The 18074-nt window shown below is 40.5% G+C and overlaps 1 protein-coding gene across 9 annotated transcripts in view; it reads left to right on the top strand.

Moving 5' to 3' along the window:
* Nucleotides 1–18074, top strand: part of LOC126213048 (uncharacterized) — a 372240-nt gene that overhangs the window by 194606 nt on the left and 159560 nt on the right. For 2 of the 9 annotated variants that reach the window (XR_007541048.1, XR_007541043.1), the window contains exon 3: nucleotides 7360–9747. The exons of 5 other annotated variants lie outside the window; for them this stretch is intronic. The gene's annotated coding sequence lies outside the window, so the exon portion shown is untranslated. Of the gene's footprint in view, nucleotides 1–7359; nucleotides 10990–18074 lie in introns of all 9 variants that reach the window. 2 more of the 9 variants (XR_007541047.1, XR_007541046.1) reach the window with 2 other exon arrangements.

Here is an 18074-nt window from a genome sequence, read left to right as displayed (position 1 = left end):
CACTATCCTCGGTCGCTCAGACGTAGAGCGTCTACCATGTAAGCAGGAGATCCTGGGTTCAATTCCTGGTTGGGGCACACATTTTCATCTGTCCTCGTTGATGTATGTCAATGCCTGTATGCAGCTAAGGGTATTTATTTCATTGTAATTTCATTCTAACGAGCTGCATGGTCACCGATGGTATCTGTTCTTTCGGACATGTCTGAAAGAACAGATACCATCTTCATATATATAAAAAGATTTTACTTGGGCATACAAAATACTTATTTTGTAACTTGTTTTATTTGACTGTGTGCATCACAAAATGGAAGATCATACATTTGTAACTGTGCAAAATACAGAAGAGAAATTAAGGTAGTAGCTAATCAAAAATGCTGAAAATCGTAGTCAGTTACCATTCACTGTTTCATTGATTAGTTAGCACTGGGTTAGTACAACAGTGAGAATAAAATGTTGATCATTCTTCAGTACTTATTACCTCAAAACACTTCAGCTTAGATGCAGTCTTTTCCTAGTTCCTGCAACTGGATCCTTAATTTCTTCATGATTTCTTCCGCATCTCCCATTACTACAAATTTAGTACGTCCTGTTTTGTGAGGTAAACATAGTGAAATAAAACAACCTACAACCACCATATATACCAGTTCTGTAACTGGCAAAACGTATACTATCGAAGGTAGAGCCATCTGTGAAATGACACGTCATATACTAGCTGTTACGTGCACAATACTTGGCTTTTTATATCGGCATGACTACCACCAGGTTATCAGGCTGAATGGGCATAGACAGAGGATGTTTACTGGCAAACACAATATCCTGTTGTAGAGCATGCGCTACAACATGATAGTCATGACCTTGGTGCCTGTTTCACCACACATACCATCTGGATTCTTCCCCCAGAAACCAGTCTCTCTGAAATCCACTGGTGGGAACTGGCACTACAACATGTCCCAGTTCTTGCCACCGACCTGGCACTTATTTAGCTTAATTTCTTCCATCTCTGCATTTCTTCACAGTAACTATTCCTTTCTTCACTACATTTTAGTTTTCTATATCTTTCACTTTCTGACGTGTATATTTTTTTCTGCCCACCTCTCTATCACACACAGTGCTCTTATTAACTTGTGTATGATGTTTTAGCAGTAATCTTTGTCTTCCATATTGCCCTGTTTTCCACTTTTTAGCTCTCAGGTTTTCAAACCTTGTCCAGTGCATTTCCCAACAATCAGTCTTATCTTCTCATCCCATCTGATAATTCGCCCCTGATATGGGGTTCCGGGTGACTCCTCTGAACTCTACCCCTTTTCCTAAACCTCACTGGTCTTTTTCCTACATACCAAGTGAGGTGGCGCAGCATACTCACATTCGGGAGGAAGACGGTTCAAACCTACATCCGGGCATCCTGATTAGATTTTCCTTGATTTCCCCAAATCACTTCAGGCAAATTCTGGGATAGTTCTTTTAAAAGGGCATGGCCGACTTCCTTCCCCATCCTTCCGTAATCCGATGGAACTGATGACCTCACTGTTTGGCCTCCTCCCCCAAATCAACGAACCCACCAATCCTTTTCCTTCGTTCCCCTTCCTTCCCCTTAAATTCTTCTGTCAGGAGGAGCCAATGGCTCTGAAAGCTGGCATACATAATACCTTCTATATCTGTGTTCGCCTCCCGCTGTTTGGTGAGTAGATTTTGTATCTATCCAGTTACACTGCAAGTTACTTTGTAAGTACAATTTTATGCTAAGGCTAAATACACTTCTGATCATTAAAATTGCTACACCAAGAAGAAATGCAGATGATAAACGGGCATTCATTGGACAAATATATTACACTCGAACTGACATGTGAGTACATTTTCACGCTATTTGGGTGCATAGATCCTGAGAAATCAGCACCCAGAACAACCACCTCTGGCAGTAATAATGGCCTTTATACTCCTGGGCATTGAGTCAAACAGAGCTTGGATGGCGTGTACAGGTACAGCTGCTCATGCAGCTTCAATACGATACCACAGTTCATCAAGAGTTGTGACTGGCATATTGTGATGAGCCAGTTGCTCGGCCACCATTGACCAGACGTTTTCAATTGGCAAGAGATCTGGAGAATGTGCTGGCCAGGGCGACAGTCGAACATTTTCTGTATCGAGAAAGGCCCGTACAAGACCTGCTTCATGCGGTCGTGCATTATCCAGCTGAAATGTAGGGTTTCGCGGGGATAGAATGAAGGCTAGAGCCACGGGTCGTAACACATCTGAAATGTAACGTCCACTGTTCAAAGTGCCGTCAATGCGAACAAGAGGTGAGCTACCTGTGTAACCAATGGCACACCATACCATCACGCCAGGTGATATGCCAGTATGGCGATGACAAATACACACTTCCAATGTGCGTTCACCGCAATGTCGCCAAACACGGATGCAACCATCATGATGGTGTAAACAGAACCTGGATTCATCCGAAAACATGATGTTTTGCTATTTATGCACCCAGGTTCGTCGTTGAGTACACCATCTCAGGCGCTACTGTCTGTGACGCAGCATCAAGGGTAATCGCAACCATGCTGCTGCAAACATCATCAAACTGTTCGTGCAGATGGTTGTTGTCTTGCAAATGTCCCCATCTGTTGACTCAGGGATCGAGACGTGGCTTACAGCCATGCGGATAAGATGCCTGTCATCTCGACTGGTAGTGATACGAAGCCGTTGGGATCCAGCACGGCGTACCATGTTACCCTTCTGAACCCACCGATTCCATATTCTGCTAACAGTCATTCGATGTTGACCAATGCGAGCAGCAATGCGGCAATATGATAAACCGCAATTGTGATAGGCTACAATCCAACCTTTATCAAAGTCGGAAATGTGATGGTACGCATTTCTCCTCCTTACACGAGGCATCGCAACAACGTTTCACCAGGCAACACCGGTGAACTGCTGTTTGTGTATAAGAAATCAGTTGGAAACTTTCCTCCTGTCAACACGTTGTAGGTGTCGCCACTGGTGCCAACTTTGTGTGAATGCTCTGAAAAGCCAATCATTTGCATATCGCAGCATCTTCCTGTCGGTTAAATTTCGCATCTGTAGCACATCATCTTCGTGGTGTAGCAATTTCAATGGCCAGTAGTGTATTTTTACTTTACTCTTTTTATTGTTTACTACTTGCCTTCAATATGTTTAATTTCCCTGTATGTTTGCATGAAATATACACTAATTTAAATGTGTAAATATTTATGTTATTATTGTAAAATAAATCATGGTAAAAAGTTATGATGAACCCTCCTGTATTGGCAGTTTGCAGCACCGTCACTCACAATCCATCTAGTACAAGGAAGGTTACTCATGTAGTGTTCCCCATTATATTCATTTGTCTGCTAGCTGTCTGTATGTCCCCTCAGCATTGCTTTATTTGAATGCAGTAACTTCGTGGTCTTATAAGCTGGAAGGAATTGTCACAGTATTGTAATGTTGGTTTTCAAAACCTTTGTGTCTGTATTAATGCGTTTCTATACATTTTCGCATTGTGTTGTTAATTTAGCAGGCCATCTGATGATGGGCTATACCTGAAATGCATAATGAATAATTTTTAGAAATATATTATAAACCATCGATTGACAAGTTTGTTCATAACCAATTCCTAAATTCACTTCACATTGTTGTAAATAATATTACAGAAAATTGAAGCCCTTCTACTTGTGAATTGTGAAGCCTCATTTGCATATGACTTGAAATTTGACAAAATGCAGCCATTTGGAGTGTGGTCAGCTGTGGGCCTGCAAACTCACTCATGGGCCCAAGAGTGAAACTGTTGCAATGGTGTTATTCCTGTACTTGAATTTTAATAAATATAAATGTGCTTCATTATAGACTTTAAAAAATGAAGTATCAGTTCGGGATTACTTTTGCCAGTAATTTCACAAACGTAATCCACACGCAGCTCTGTGGAAAAATTTAGGAAAGTAAGTAAATATAACAAATATTGATAGGGTGGCTGAAGCATAATGACAATTGTTGTGACAGACTGATCTGTCCCATAGCCCAAAGTATATATTAGGTTGTAAGGTGACGCCTTGGTTGTAAGTTGGCAAAGTCACTGAATATTAATTAATTCTTTGTTTTTACATACTGATGTACAGCGTAGCTGGATGTATATGTTACTTTGAGAAGTGACAGTTTGATTGTGAGTTGGCAAATCTAACAGATGGTATGTCATGAGAATAATGATAGTTTATTCTTATTTTGGCATTTATTTTATGCCAATTTAGTTTTTGGCATGAGGTTCTTATTCCCCATTTTCATATCGTTATGAGTTAATCCAGATTACCAGGTTCAACATTTGCTTGAAAATACCTTTTAAAATATGATTATAACACTGATAGCTTAAAATAAGTCTTTTTAAATTAATTGAAAATTGTGAAGTTCTAGAATCAAAGGTAACAAGTTCTGTTAAACACTGCTGTCACAATTTTCATTAAAAAATGTTTGAAATTATTTTCATGCTCCTGCTCCAGATTTTCTGCTGGCAAATCGATTGTTTGTATATTAATATTCTCACACAGTTGAACTGCATGGTGTATTAAATGTCAATAACAACCACCAAAACCATGTTTCAAGTACATTTGTTACACCAAAACCAGTTTCATTGTAAATGAACATCTCCAGGTGGCATTGAAAATATGTCAACAGTGTTCTGAACTAATTTTCATAAACTGGCAGAAATTTACTGATGTGACTCGAAAATGTGTATTCACCATGTAATCCAGTCAGAGAAGGAAAGTGAGGGGAACAAAATTGTGTAGTCACAAATTTTTGCACATTACTAGGAACGAGTGTCCTGAAAAACTATACTGAAAATCCTGTCCAGTGATATGTGTGCATTGGAGTGGGGGAGGGGTTGTTTAAAGGTTAATTTTTTTATAATTGGTTGGATAACTTGAACAGTGCAGCTTGCAGCAAAAATATTTACCAATACAAATTTAAAATTTGCTACCAAAAAAGGTTTTATTCGTTTTTCTCCAGGACTAATAGTTTGTGTTGCAGGGGATAGAAAAATTGCAACATTATGAAAACTATTGTTCTAAGGATGTAAAATTCATGTTTATCTTGAAATGAAAGGAGTTAAAAACAAATGTTAAATGTGTGTACCACATCTAAGAACAGTAATCATATTTATGGATAAATTGTGTTCCATGTGTGTTACAATGTGGAGGTGGGAAGAATGTGTGGTAGAAGTGCAAGGGAAGCAAGATTGCTGCTTTGTGTTCATGCACTTTCCTTCTTCATCAGTATGTAAGCTGAAAGTTGAGCAAGTGATTACCCACTTTAACCCGTTACATCACAAGAAGCAAGTTCAGGGGGTTTCACAATTTTATATGGGACTTGTGAAACACTTGCGATGCTTCGTACAGACATACTTGGGTGACGTTCATGCTACATGGAAAATTGGATTCATGTTACTGTTAATATTAATTCAAGTAACACATTTGGACAGAATCATCACGGCTGATGCACTCCCAAAAATCTGAATAGGTGCAGAGGCTTTTTGTGTCTCTACAACAGAATGAGATCAGCTAAGTGTTACAGAATTTAAGTTATTTTAACATAATGATGTTTTAAGGAACATCTTGTTCTCATTTGTTGAATACATAAGCCGTTCACAGATTGTGAGGCGGAGGTCTTCCCGGTCTCGACTCATAAACCGTGGGGCGAACTTGGCAGCAACACGATGCATCCCAAAATGCTGTGTCAGTGTTTCGTGACATGATCCTACCGAAATGTTACATTTTTCTGCAATCTCTCGGACAGTAGGTCTTGATCGGCACACACAGTTTTGTTGAAGTTCCTGATAAGGGCGTCCTGAACGAGGGTTATCTTTAACTTCTGTCCGGTGAGTTTTAAACTGTGTGAACTACTTGTAACATCGAGTATGGCTTAAGCACACGTCACTGTGCGCTTTCTGCATGATTTGATGTGTATCTGTAAAGGTTTCCTTGAGTTTCACACAAAATTTAAAGCAGACACATGGCTCCTCTTAACTCTGCCACCTTGAAATTTTGGAAAGTATGTGACACAACATGCTACTCAGTATAGCACTAAACAGTAACTAGCAGACATACATCAACGAACCTTCTGGCAGTTACGCATTAAACAAACACTGGCAGTTACGCATTAAACACAGTGTGTGCAGAGATGCCAACCACATTTTGCTCCAACACACTATTAGCGAGAAATTACGAATGTTCTGCAGTATTCTGAACAGACCTCCTATTTCGTAATAATATAAAGTTTGTAGGACACTACTAAAGAATAAGGCAGCATTTCAAGGTGCAGCTTTAAGGCTACCTACTTCCTCTTTGAAAACATCACATGATATCAGCATTCTCAAACGTTGACAGCTATATGAAATGTGTCTGAGAAAATATTAAGTTCTCTCTTATACTTGAAATTATTATATACATTACTGAAAAAAATAAATATTTCCATCTTTTAGGGTGGGTGTACCTCAGAATCTTTAAAAGAACTGGACCTAGTTTGAGATCTTTCAGTTACTCTGCATTGGTGGAACAACAGATAAACCACTTTATGTGCGGCATCACAGTTGGTAGAGCACTTGCCCGCGAAAGGCAAAGGTCCCGAGTTCGAGTCTCGGTCGGGCACACAGTTTTAATCTGCCAGGAAGTTTCATATCAGCGCACACTCCGCTGCAGAGTGAAAATCTCATTCTGGAAACATCCCCCAGGCTGTGGCTAAGCCATGTCTCCGCAATATCCTTTCTTTCAGGAGTGCTAGTTCTGCAAGGTTCGCAGGAGAGCTTCTGTAAAGTTTGGAAGGTAGGAGACGAGGTACTGGCAGAAGTAAAGCTGTGAGTACCGGGCGTGAGTCGTGCTTCGGTAGCTCAGTTGGTAGAGCACTTGCCCGCGAAAGGCAAAGGTCCCGAGTTCGAGTCTCGGTCGGGCACACAGTTTTAATCTGCCAGGAAGTTTCATATCAGCGCACACTCCGCTGCAGAGTGAAAATCTCATTCTGGAAACATCCCCCAGGCTGTGGCTAAGCCATGTCTCCGCAATATCCTTTCTTTCAGGAGTGCTAGTTCTGCAAGTTCGCAGGAGAGCTTCTGTAAAGTTTGGAAGGTAGGAGACGAGGTACTGGCAGAAGTAAAGCTGTGAGTACCGGGCGTGAGTCGTGCTTCGGTAGCTCAGTTGGTAGAGCACTTGCCCGCGAAAGGCAAAGGTCCCGAGTTCGAGTCTCGGTCAGGCACACAGTTTTAATCTGCCAGGAAGTTTCATATCAGCGCACACTCCGCTGCAGAGTGAAAATCTCATTGTGATCACAGATTCCACTTACATTGCACTCTGTATGTTTCAGAAGTGACTGTAATGGCAGAGATGAAGGCTGAGAGAGGGAGTTTTGTGAGCGACCTGCGCATGCTGCTGGAAGCTTAAAATGGCGCAGACGTGACTCTGGCGCCCAGCAGCTCGGAGCAGTCAGCACAGTCGCATCTTGGCAGGGAGGAGCCCCGTCTTCAATGCCATGTTGTGTTTCTTTTATGTCACTTCACAACATAGCTTCGAACACGGGGCTTCTTGCTGGCATGTCGCAGATTGAGATGCAAGAAGCATGCAGCCACTTAGCAGAGGTAACTGACATAAGAGAAGCTCCCTTACAGCAGTTGTGAAACAGTCCCTAACTATACCGTAGCCTGCATTATAGTCCAGCAACACTGTGGACTGAACTGTCCAAAGTAACAGCAAGTGTGTTACATTGGGATATGGAGTATCTTGCGTGGATTATTTTGCCATCTCTTGACTCTGAATATTTATAAAAGAACCAACTCGCGATAATAAAAAAACTACACACCTTTCATTAATTGCAGCTAAAGGATAATTTGAAACGTAATACAAAAAACTAAATATCATAATGTCAATCAGATTCATTTAGGACTACCGTATTAACTCAAATCTAAGCCGCACTTTTTTCCGTTTTTTGTAATCCAAAAAACCGCCTGCGGCTTAGAATCGAGTGCAAAGCAAGCGGAAGTTCTGAAAAATGTTGGTAGGTGCCGCAATAACTAACTTCTGCCGTCGAATATATGTAGCGTGACACAGGCATGCTTTGCAGGCACAAAGATAAATACTGGCGCCAAAACCTCTGCGTCAGTAAATTTAAAAAAAAAGTGGAAGACGAGCTTTTTTCTCTGCCCCGAGTTTCGACCACTGCATTTATCCAAAGAAGTAAATACAAATTCCGTATTGTTCATCTTCGAATGTAGCAGAATTTCAATGTACTACGAAAATCCGTCTGGCGAGACTGTTTGAGATGTTTGTCAATATGGCCAACTTTACGTTCTGAATTTTTTCCTACCCCTGAGAAGAGATGGTTGCTAATAGGAACCTGATGAAATGTGAATCACATGCAGTAATACGAATATAAACATTTTGCCATGTATTCTTTCGTGTTTGCTGCTATCTCATTTAAATCCTGTCTGCCTAATAAACTACGAAACTTGAGTGAGGAAACAGCAAACGCTGAAGAATATACATATCGTGTCATGTTTATATTCGTATTATTCTTATGCCTAATAGTGATACAGTCAGAAATGAAGCACAGCAACTGACTAGATTTTTAAATCTAAGATGACTCTGATTTCTGTTCAGAATTTGATGTACTAAAGAAGCGGCCGCAGAGATTTTCAAACGGAGAAACATTTTCGCCTAACTCTCGTTCAGAACATGTTGTATCATACGCAGTCTATTATTTGGTTCTTGTTGATCATTTTCAAAGAAAGCAGCAGTGTAAGTAACAACAAATAGCAGTCTCTGGCCATTGTTTCGCTGATGAGACAATTCCTCTCCTTTTTTTTTTTTTATTGTAGGCGGTGTTAGCGCGCACAAAAGCAAGCCATGCCACGAGCGGCGACAGACCCTAAACACGCACTATCAGAATGGGACGAACAGTACAGTAATGCATTTTCAGCTTAGTGACGTAAGCACCTAGAACAAAGAAAACGTCACTTACCAGATCGAAGCAAAATAAGCAATCAGTTCAAACCAGACGAAGCACGTGAAAAAGGAAGGGTACCCGTATAAATACGGACGGAGCGCCTGACACATAGCAATGGCTACCTGGTAAAGCTTAACTGCTAAGCTTACGACTCGAACCAAACTCCTATAGCTGTATCGTCATTCATTCGACCTAAATTGTGTCTCATATTACAATGGACCAACATTGTTTCGATTTGGAGGTGCGGCCTAAAACTTTTCTCTCCCCTTGAATTTAGAGTCTCAAATTTCAGGTGCGGCTTAGATTCGAGTGCGGCTTAGATTTGAGTAAATACAGTAAATAATTCTTTTTCATGTTTCCCTTTGTGATATTATACACCAAAGAGCCAAAGAAATTGGGACACCTGCTTAATATCTTTTAGGGCTCTCGAGAGCATGCAAATGCGCTGCAGCGTGACATGGCGTGGACTACACTAACATCTGTAGTAGTGCTCGACAGAACTGACACCACGAATGTTACACGGCTGTCCATAAGAGTGTAAGGGGTGGAAATCTCTTCTGAACAGCACGTTGCAAGGCATCCCAGATACGCTCAGTGTTCATCTCTGAGAAGTTTGATGGCCAGCAGAAGTGTTTAAACTCGGAAGAGTGTTCCTGGAGCCACTCTAGCAATTCTGTTTGTGTGGGGTGTCACATTGTCCTGATGGAACTGCTAAAGTCTATCGGAATGCACAATAGACACAAATGGATGCAGGTAATCAGACAGGATGCTTACTTACATGTCACCTGTTATAATTGATGCACCGGGGGCCCCATATCACTTCAACTGCATATGCCCCACACCATTAGAGAGCTTCCATCAGCTTGAACAGTCCCCTGCTGACATGCAGGGTCCATGGTTTCATGTCTCCATACACGTCCATCAGATCGATAAGACTTGAAACGTCCAACTAGGCAATGTGTTTCCAGTCATAAACAGTCTGTCAGTGTTGTCAGGCCCAGGCGAGCGTGAAGCTTTGTTGAGGGCCCAGCATTGAAATCTGCAGCAATTTGTGGAAGGGTTGCACGTCAGTCACCTTGAATGATTCTCTTGAGTTGTCTTTGGTCCCATTCTTGCAGGATGCTATTCCAGCCACAGAGATATCAGAGATTTGATGTTTACCGAATCCCTGATATTCACAGTATACGCATGAAATGGTCATATGGGAAAATCCCCGATTCATCTCGGAGACGCTGTCCCATCGGTCGTCACCCGACTATAACACCATGTTCAAACGCACTTGAATCTTGATAACCTGCCATTGTAGCAGCAGTAACAGATCTAACAACTGCACCAGACACTCGTTGCCTTAAATAGGCGTTGCTGACTGTAGCGTCGTAATCTACCTGTATTTGAATACACATGCCTATTCAAGTTTCTTTGGTGCTTCAGTGTACATCTAGCAACAGCCAAATCCAAAAGCGTCAATGGAGAGCTTACTAAGAGTGTAGTTCTCCTGCTCGTTAACAAACAAAATTACTCAGATGTGCTGTAATATGTTAATTTGTCTTTAAGTTTAATTGATGTTGGTCAACTTCACCGTGAGCAAAGTAAAGTTGCCCGGTCATTACAAGAGCGAAGCTGTGTGCAGGTGTAGATATACCTGCAGTTGCAGGGAGTGAGAAATGTTTTTTGTGCTGACAACTCATAGGCATGTATGCCTCATACAGATCAGCTGCTATTGTATAAATTTGAAACGGAAGTAACACGACTTCGCCATTGTGCATTACAGAGGCTGTCCCCTTCGAATGTGATACATACTTGTAGCAAGGAATATGAAATAAAATTGACACTATTCCAATACATTATTCTGTTTTCTTTTTTTTTTAATCTTTATTATCTGTATATGCAATATCATGTTGTCTGCATGCATCATCTAGACGATTTATTCCTTGAACGCCTTCAGCTAATCTTTTTTCTGATTTTGTTCCTGGACCACAACAATTATGACCAGAGGTATGCATTTTGAATGGTAATTTATTAATTAAAGTATTAACTAATACTTATCCATATTATTCATTTTCCTAAAATGTATGTGACGAGTTACTCAAAAATGTAATCAAATATGGAATTCCTTTTGGATTGTTGATAATAAAAACACTAAATCTAATTCTTAACATTTGTGTTATTCCCACAAATAACTGCTGAAGTATCAGTTAAATCTCTAACATCACTCATCCAAACATATTCAGTTGGTTTTACTGTATATTTTTTAAATGAAATCTTCACCTAGTTTTTCATTTTCTTATGAAGACTCTGTATTTGATTGTAATAGTCTTAAATTTGGGAAGTGGTCATGAACACTTTATTGTATCAGCTCACTATATTTAAAAGCTTTACTTAATTTCATTTTATTTGTATTCCTTTCAGAATATAATGCTCTTCAATGGTACAAAATATCTGCATAATATGATAAATGAACACAATCAAACTTTTTACCCATATCATGTATGGCAAAGTGTTCTTTAATTAACGGATTCATTAATGGTATAGTAGAAGTAAAATGATATTCAAGATAACGAGTTTGTTTGCGTAGTCATCCTGCACAGCCAGCACAGAAATATTTGTTTTGTAAATAACAAACGCCTACTCTAGCTGCATTGTATTTTCTCTCTCCCGGGTGCATTTCACAGCATGTGACTAGATGGCGGAAAGCGCAGATACCAACTGAAAATGCAAAGAACTGTGACCAATCATTTCTGTACATAAAAAGAGAAGAGAACTGTTTTATAATCTACGAATAATGCATACCAAAACAAAACTGTATCATTATAGATTCCACTGATGTAAAGTGTAAAAGGTGAAATGCATCTGGAAGAAATAAAATGCAGTGCAGCAAGAGGAGTCCTGAAGCAGACATTCATGAAGTTTAATAACAATTTGTAATCGTGCCTCATATTCAAAAAGGCATTTAAATATAAGTACAATTACTGTTATTAATCAGTCACCTCCTAACACAAATAACGTGACAACATTTCATGGGATGTCAGTGTCACAACTTAGGGATCACTAAGGGTGGCAGCAATCTGAAACAGAGAACAGTTGACATGAAGTGTTTCAAACGGTGCTGACTCGGGGGCCGCGGCCGACTTACCATGCTCTTACTATAACTACTATGTTAAAAACTAAACTCCGCCCGAACAGGACTGTGAAGGCCCAGCGGTACTGCCTGGCCGCCGTGTCGTCCTCAGCTCGTATGCATCACTGAGTGTGAATATGGAGGGTCGTGTGGTCAACACACCTCTCTCCCGCCCATATGTCAGTTTACGTAACTAGTCTGTTGGGCGTTCGTAACATATTAATTTATGTTACCAATTAATAATAAAGCAAGTACATAAGCAGCCTGAGGTGCCTGTTCAGAATGTCAGTATTGGCTCTTGAGTAAAAGAGTTTGATGACCGCTGTTCTAGATGGAGACCAAGGACTGAATACAGTGAGGGAGTACGAATAGATGTGTGTTGCAGTTATTGGGCGGAGACGGCAATGCACACAGAAGCTAGGCTACTATGGAGAGCTATATCGATCCAGTCTTTTGTCTTAAATCAACACAATAAATGCTATATTCATAATGGCGATGTGTGTTGTTTCACATTCTCTTCCTGATCCTAATAGACAGTGTAGGTGGTTACACAGTATCCAGTTTTCTTGTCAGCATAATTTTAAATATGAGACAAAATTTCTGTTGACCATAATGAATTTGGTGTGTGGCACTGTACACAACCATCCAGTAACACGTGGCACCTACAGTTCATTGACGAAGAATAGTGCGACATTTTTTGTGGCAACTTGGATTACAGGAGAGATTGACTGGATGCCATGTGATACCCCTGGATGCTCGGATAATGAAGTCTTTCGGGCAGGGGATATGGCTTCTCAGATGACTCCTCTGTCTGGAAGTGGCTTGGGAAGATCTGTTTGAATACATGAAGTCTTCTTTTTAAGACTTTTAGCAAATAGAAAAAACCTCTCATAACTTTTTAGGTAGCTGTTACGTAGAATTAACTACTTTCATTGATACAATTATTACTACATCTAGATATACATTAGTGTGAACTGAATACAAGACTAGTGAAAATCCCTGTGATAGCAATGGCAATTTACTTATGAACGTGCAGGAACAATCGTACTACCAATTATTTTCAATTTGTATGTGTCGTACACTCAAACTGGAGACACGTACACGCACAGTGAAAGATTGTCTAGTGCATGCCATACACTGGCTCACTTAGTTGAAATCACACTAAATAGAAGAAATCTGCAAATACGCTTCTTGGGTTTGCCGCCAGATCATTTTGTGTAACTCACACAATATTTTGTTGGTGGAACTGCTTGACATCATCAGGTGGTGGTAGCTGGTGCTGTCACTGCTGCAAGGCACGGCTGATCAGTAACACAAGAGGTATGTGTGAAAGGGTTACTATCAGAAAGAGTATCTAGTATTGTGAAAAGCATCAAAGGAAATTTAAGTGAGCATTCCTTACCTGGTACTTTATTGATGATGTTGCTGTGCTGGTGTATTGTGATGTTGATAGAACCTCTGGGCGATGGGTTTGACTCCACAAGCCTCAGATTTCACAAACTCAGATTGACATCTGCATATATGGTGGTGGGTATTAAGTTCTGCTATCACTATTATCGGTCTTCTGACTGGTTAAGATGTGCCCTGTCGCGAATTTCTACACGGTGCCAAGCTTTTCATCTCACAGTGGCACCTGCAAATTAGGTCCTCAATTATTTGCTGGATGTATTGAAATCTCTGTCTTCATGTACAGTTTCTTACTCTGTACAGCTCCATGTCAACACATGTCCTATTATCTGATCCCTTCTTCTTGTTAGTGTTTTCCATGTATTCCTTAACCTCTCCAATTCTGCAGAGAACAACCACATTCCTTACTTTATCAGTCCAACGAATTTTCAACATTCTTCTGATCTCAAGTGATTCAATTCTCTGCTGTTACAGTTTTCCCACAGTCAATCTGTCATACAACACTGTGCTTCAAACGTACATTCTCAGAAACTTTTCCTCAAATTAAGAGCTATGTTTGATACTAGTATAGACTTCTCTTGGCCATGAATGCCTTTTTAGCCAGTGCTAGTTTGCTTCTTCTGTCCTGCTTGCTCTGTTTGTCAAGGGTTATTTTGCTGCCTAAGTAGCAGAGTTCTGTAACTTCATCTACTTCGTGATCACTAATTCTGATAAGTTTCTTGCTGTTCTCATTTCTGCTTCTCATTACTTTCATCTTTCTTCGATTTACTCTCAGTACCTATTCTGTTAAACATTAGATATTCATTCTATTCAACAGATCCTGTAATTCTTCACTTTCACTCAGGATAGCAGTGTCATCAGCAAATCATGTCACTGATATTATTTTACTGCAAATTTTAATACCATGCTTGAATCTTCATTATTTCCCTCACTGCTTCTTCGCTGCAAAGACTGGACACTAGGGGTGAAAGGAGACATTCCTGACTTACACCCTTTTTAATCGAGCAATTCATTCTTCAGCTTTCTGTCTTATTTTTCCTGCTTGGTTCCTGTACATATTGTAAATTACTCATCTTTTCCTAAAGCTTATCCCTATTTTTCTCAGACTTTCGAATGTTTTGCATCATTTTACATTGTCGAGCGCTTTTTGCTGGTCGACAAATCCTATGAACTTGCCTTGACTTTCTTCAGTCTTGCTTTCATTATCAACTGCAATGTGAGAACTGCCTCTCTGAGTCCTTTACTTCTCATAAAGTCAAACTAATCGTCATCAGAAAGGTCCTCAATTTTCAGTTCCATTCTGTATATTCTTCTTCTTAGTAACTTGGATGCATGAGCTGTTAAGGTGACTCCGTGATAATTCTTGCACTTCTTGATTCTTGCTATCTTCAAAATTGTCGGTAATGTTTTTCCAAAAGCCTCATAGTATATTGCCAGTTCATACATTCTACACATCAATGTGAACAGTCGTTGTGTTGTCATGTCCCGCAATTATTTCAGAAAATGTGATAGAATGTTATCTATCCCTTCTGCCTTACTTGATCTTAAGTCGTCCAAAGATCTTCTGAAATCTGATTCTAATACTGAATTCTCTATCTCTTCACTGTCGACTCCTGTTTTTTTCTTCTATCACGTCATCAGACAAGTTCTCCCCCTCACAGAGGGCTTCAGTGTATTCTTTCCAGCTATTTGATCTCTCCTTTGCAGTAAACTGTGGAATTACCATTGTACTCTTAATGTTACCTACCTTGCTTTTAATCTCACCAAACATTCTTTTGACTTTCTGTATTCGGTCAGTCATTCCGACAATCGTCCATTTTTTCGATTTCTTCACATTTTTCGTGCAGCCATTTCGCCTTGCCTTCCATCCACTTTCCTGTTTGTTTCATCCTGTTTCTGTATTTCTGAGTTTCCCTGAATATTTTTGTACTTCCTTCTTTCATTGATGTATTACCGATGTTTTTCTTAACAGTTAGCTTCTTCATATCTGTTTTTCTTTCCAACGTCTGTGATTGCCCATTCCTCTTCAACTGAATTGCCCACTGAGCTATTCTTTATTGCAGTATCTATTGCCTTTGAGAATTTCAAGAGTATTTCTTCATTCTTTAGTATTTCCATATCCCACTACTTTGCTTATTGTTTTTTCTGCGTAGTGTCTTAAATTTCATCATACAGAATGATTGTGACTTCTTATGCCATAAGTCTTCAGGTGCTGTTGCTGATGATTTTTATTCAACCTTTATACAGTGGCGAGGTTCGAATGCAGGACCCAGGACTTTTTGATTACTAGTCAAAGACTCTACTACTAGACCTACACTAAGAAACAATTAATGTAAGGACTGACTGCTCAGAATGTAGGTAGAAGCGACTGAGAGAAACATCTCCCCCTGCATCGTCACGGTCACATAGCCATGGTATGTTAATTTGCATGGACAATCATAGTGATAAGGGAAATACTGATAACAGTGGGTGCACACTTCAATTTTATGGATAGTAAATAACAATGTCAAAGTTTTGAAAGATTGTCACTATTATATTTAACTCATTTGGACGATGCTACTAGGTCTCATATTTCCAGATGAATGCTTATCTGGTCATATATTTCTTGGAAGTTAAGTTTAAAATTGATGTGCTAAGGACTGATTTAATACGTCTTAAAATCATATCATTTGTGACATGTTAAATGTGAAGGTAACACTACTTATATATGGGGGGAAGGGGAATCATTAGAAACAAAGAATCCCCCACCAGACCAAAATGTTGAGTCATGCCTGAAGTTCCAAAGTACTCTCTTCAGCTATATCGTGTCCTATTTTGATTAGTGAATGTGAACAAACTGTGGCCTATCTGTGTTAGTTGAGAAATGTTACATTCGTTGTGTTAGTAATATGCCCTCCTTATAAGTAACATAAAATTGATTTCTTTCCTATTATTTATATGCTCTCCACGGATGTTGTCATAAGAGTCAATACTTCTCTAAACCACACACTGAAGAAAGTGGTGTTTCCAGCATGATCCACCAATCTGATATACACTGAGGACCACACTGGGACCACAGTTAACACTGACAGGTACTGAGAAACTCTGAAAAACTCAAATGGGTAATTCAAAGGCAAAGAAGAGGAATGTTGAGCAAGGGCGTACACACTCTCCATGAAAATGCTCGCCCACACATTGCTCGACAAATCATTGCTCTCCTGCAACAGTTTCAGTGGAACATAATCACCCACCCTATAGTCCTGACTTGGCGCCCAGTGACTATCGCCTGTTCCCTAGGCTAAAAGAACATTTGGCCGGAAAGCGATTCAGCTCTGACAAGGTGGTGAAAGAAGAGGTTCATAACTTTCTGAACAGCCTGGCGACGAGCTGGTATGACATGGGCATACAAAAACTGCAACAGTGTGTACAAAAATGCATTGAAAGAAATGGTGATTATGTCGAAAAGTCGCTAAATGTTAAAGTTGTAAACTGATTAAACCATTGTAGAAATAAACAAGTCTATGTACTTATAAAAAAAATAGACCTTACTTTTTGGATTACCCTCGTATGTTTGCCACCAGTTAGTCAAAAATCTCCCACCCACGGCGATCACGCGAACGTCCTCAATGAGATTACTTGATCCCACAAGTTCCCAGATTGCTGGAAACATGCAGAAGTGGTCACAATACACAAACCAGGAAAAGACCCTCTATTCCCGCAACACTACAGGCCGATTAGCATCTTGCCAACTCTCAGCAAGATACATGAGCGCCTCCTGCTAATACCCATACAGGAACATATTACCAGAGAGCAACGTCTCCTGAATTTCCAATTTGGGTTCCGGCAGAACCACTCTGCCCCACAACAGGTCATGAGAGTGGTTGAAGCAGCCACAAGAGGGATTCAACCACAGAGGCTACTGTGGGATAGTGCTACTAGACGTAGCCAAAGCCTTTGACTCTGGCACAGAGAGCTACTCTACAAGTTGTACATACAAGGGTTTCCCGGGAGCATAGTGAAGCTGATCAAAAGCTATCTCACGAATAGAACTTTCTCCATCAAAGTAGAAACTGCCACCTCCACCAAAAGGCGTATTCATGCTGGGGTGCCACAGGGGCCGGTTCTGGGGCCCTTTTTGTATAGTCTGTACAGTGCCGAAACCAACAGCCCCCCTGTTGCACATTGCACAGTACGCAGATGACACAGTCTTCTACACGAGAAATGTGAACAAGGACCTGGTCATCCGTAGGCTACAAAGGGTTTTAGATGTTACAGAAACTTGGGCCTGTCACTATTGCATCACCATCAACTCTGAAATGATGCAGGCTATGCTGATTACCCATAGGCTCGGAGGGCGTGAACCTCCTCTACACCCCCCCCCCCCCTCCCGCCTCCATCTTCACCTAAACGGAACCCAACTGCCCCTGGTGCAGACCCGCCAAGTACCTTGGCGTAACCTTGGACTCTCGTCTCACATGGAAACCCCACATAGACGAGGTCCACACGAAGGTCTGCGCCAGAATGTCCATCCCATACCCAATCCTGAACTCAACCAGCTCCCTTCCCTGACCAGTAG

This window comes from Schistocerca nitens, chromosome 11 (assembly GCF_023898315.1).
Source record: "Schistocerca nitens isolate TAMUIC-IGC-003100 chromosome 11, iqSchNite1.1, whole genome shotgun sequence".
NCBI classification, from domain to species: Eukaryota; Metazoa; Arthropoda; class Insecta; order Orthoptera; family Acrididae; genus Schistocerca; species Schistocerca nitens.
This window is presented reverse-complemented; position numbering and strand designations above follow the sequence as displayed.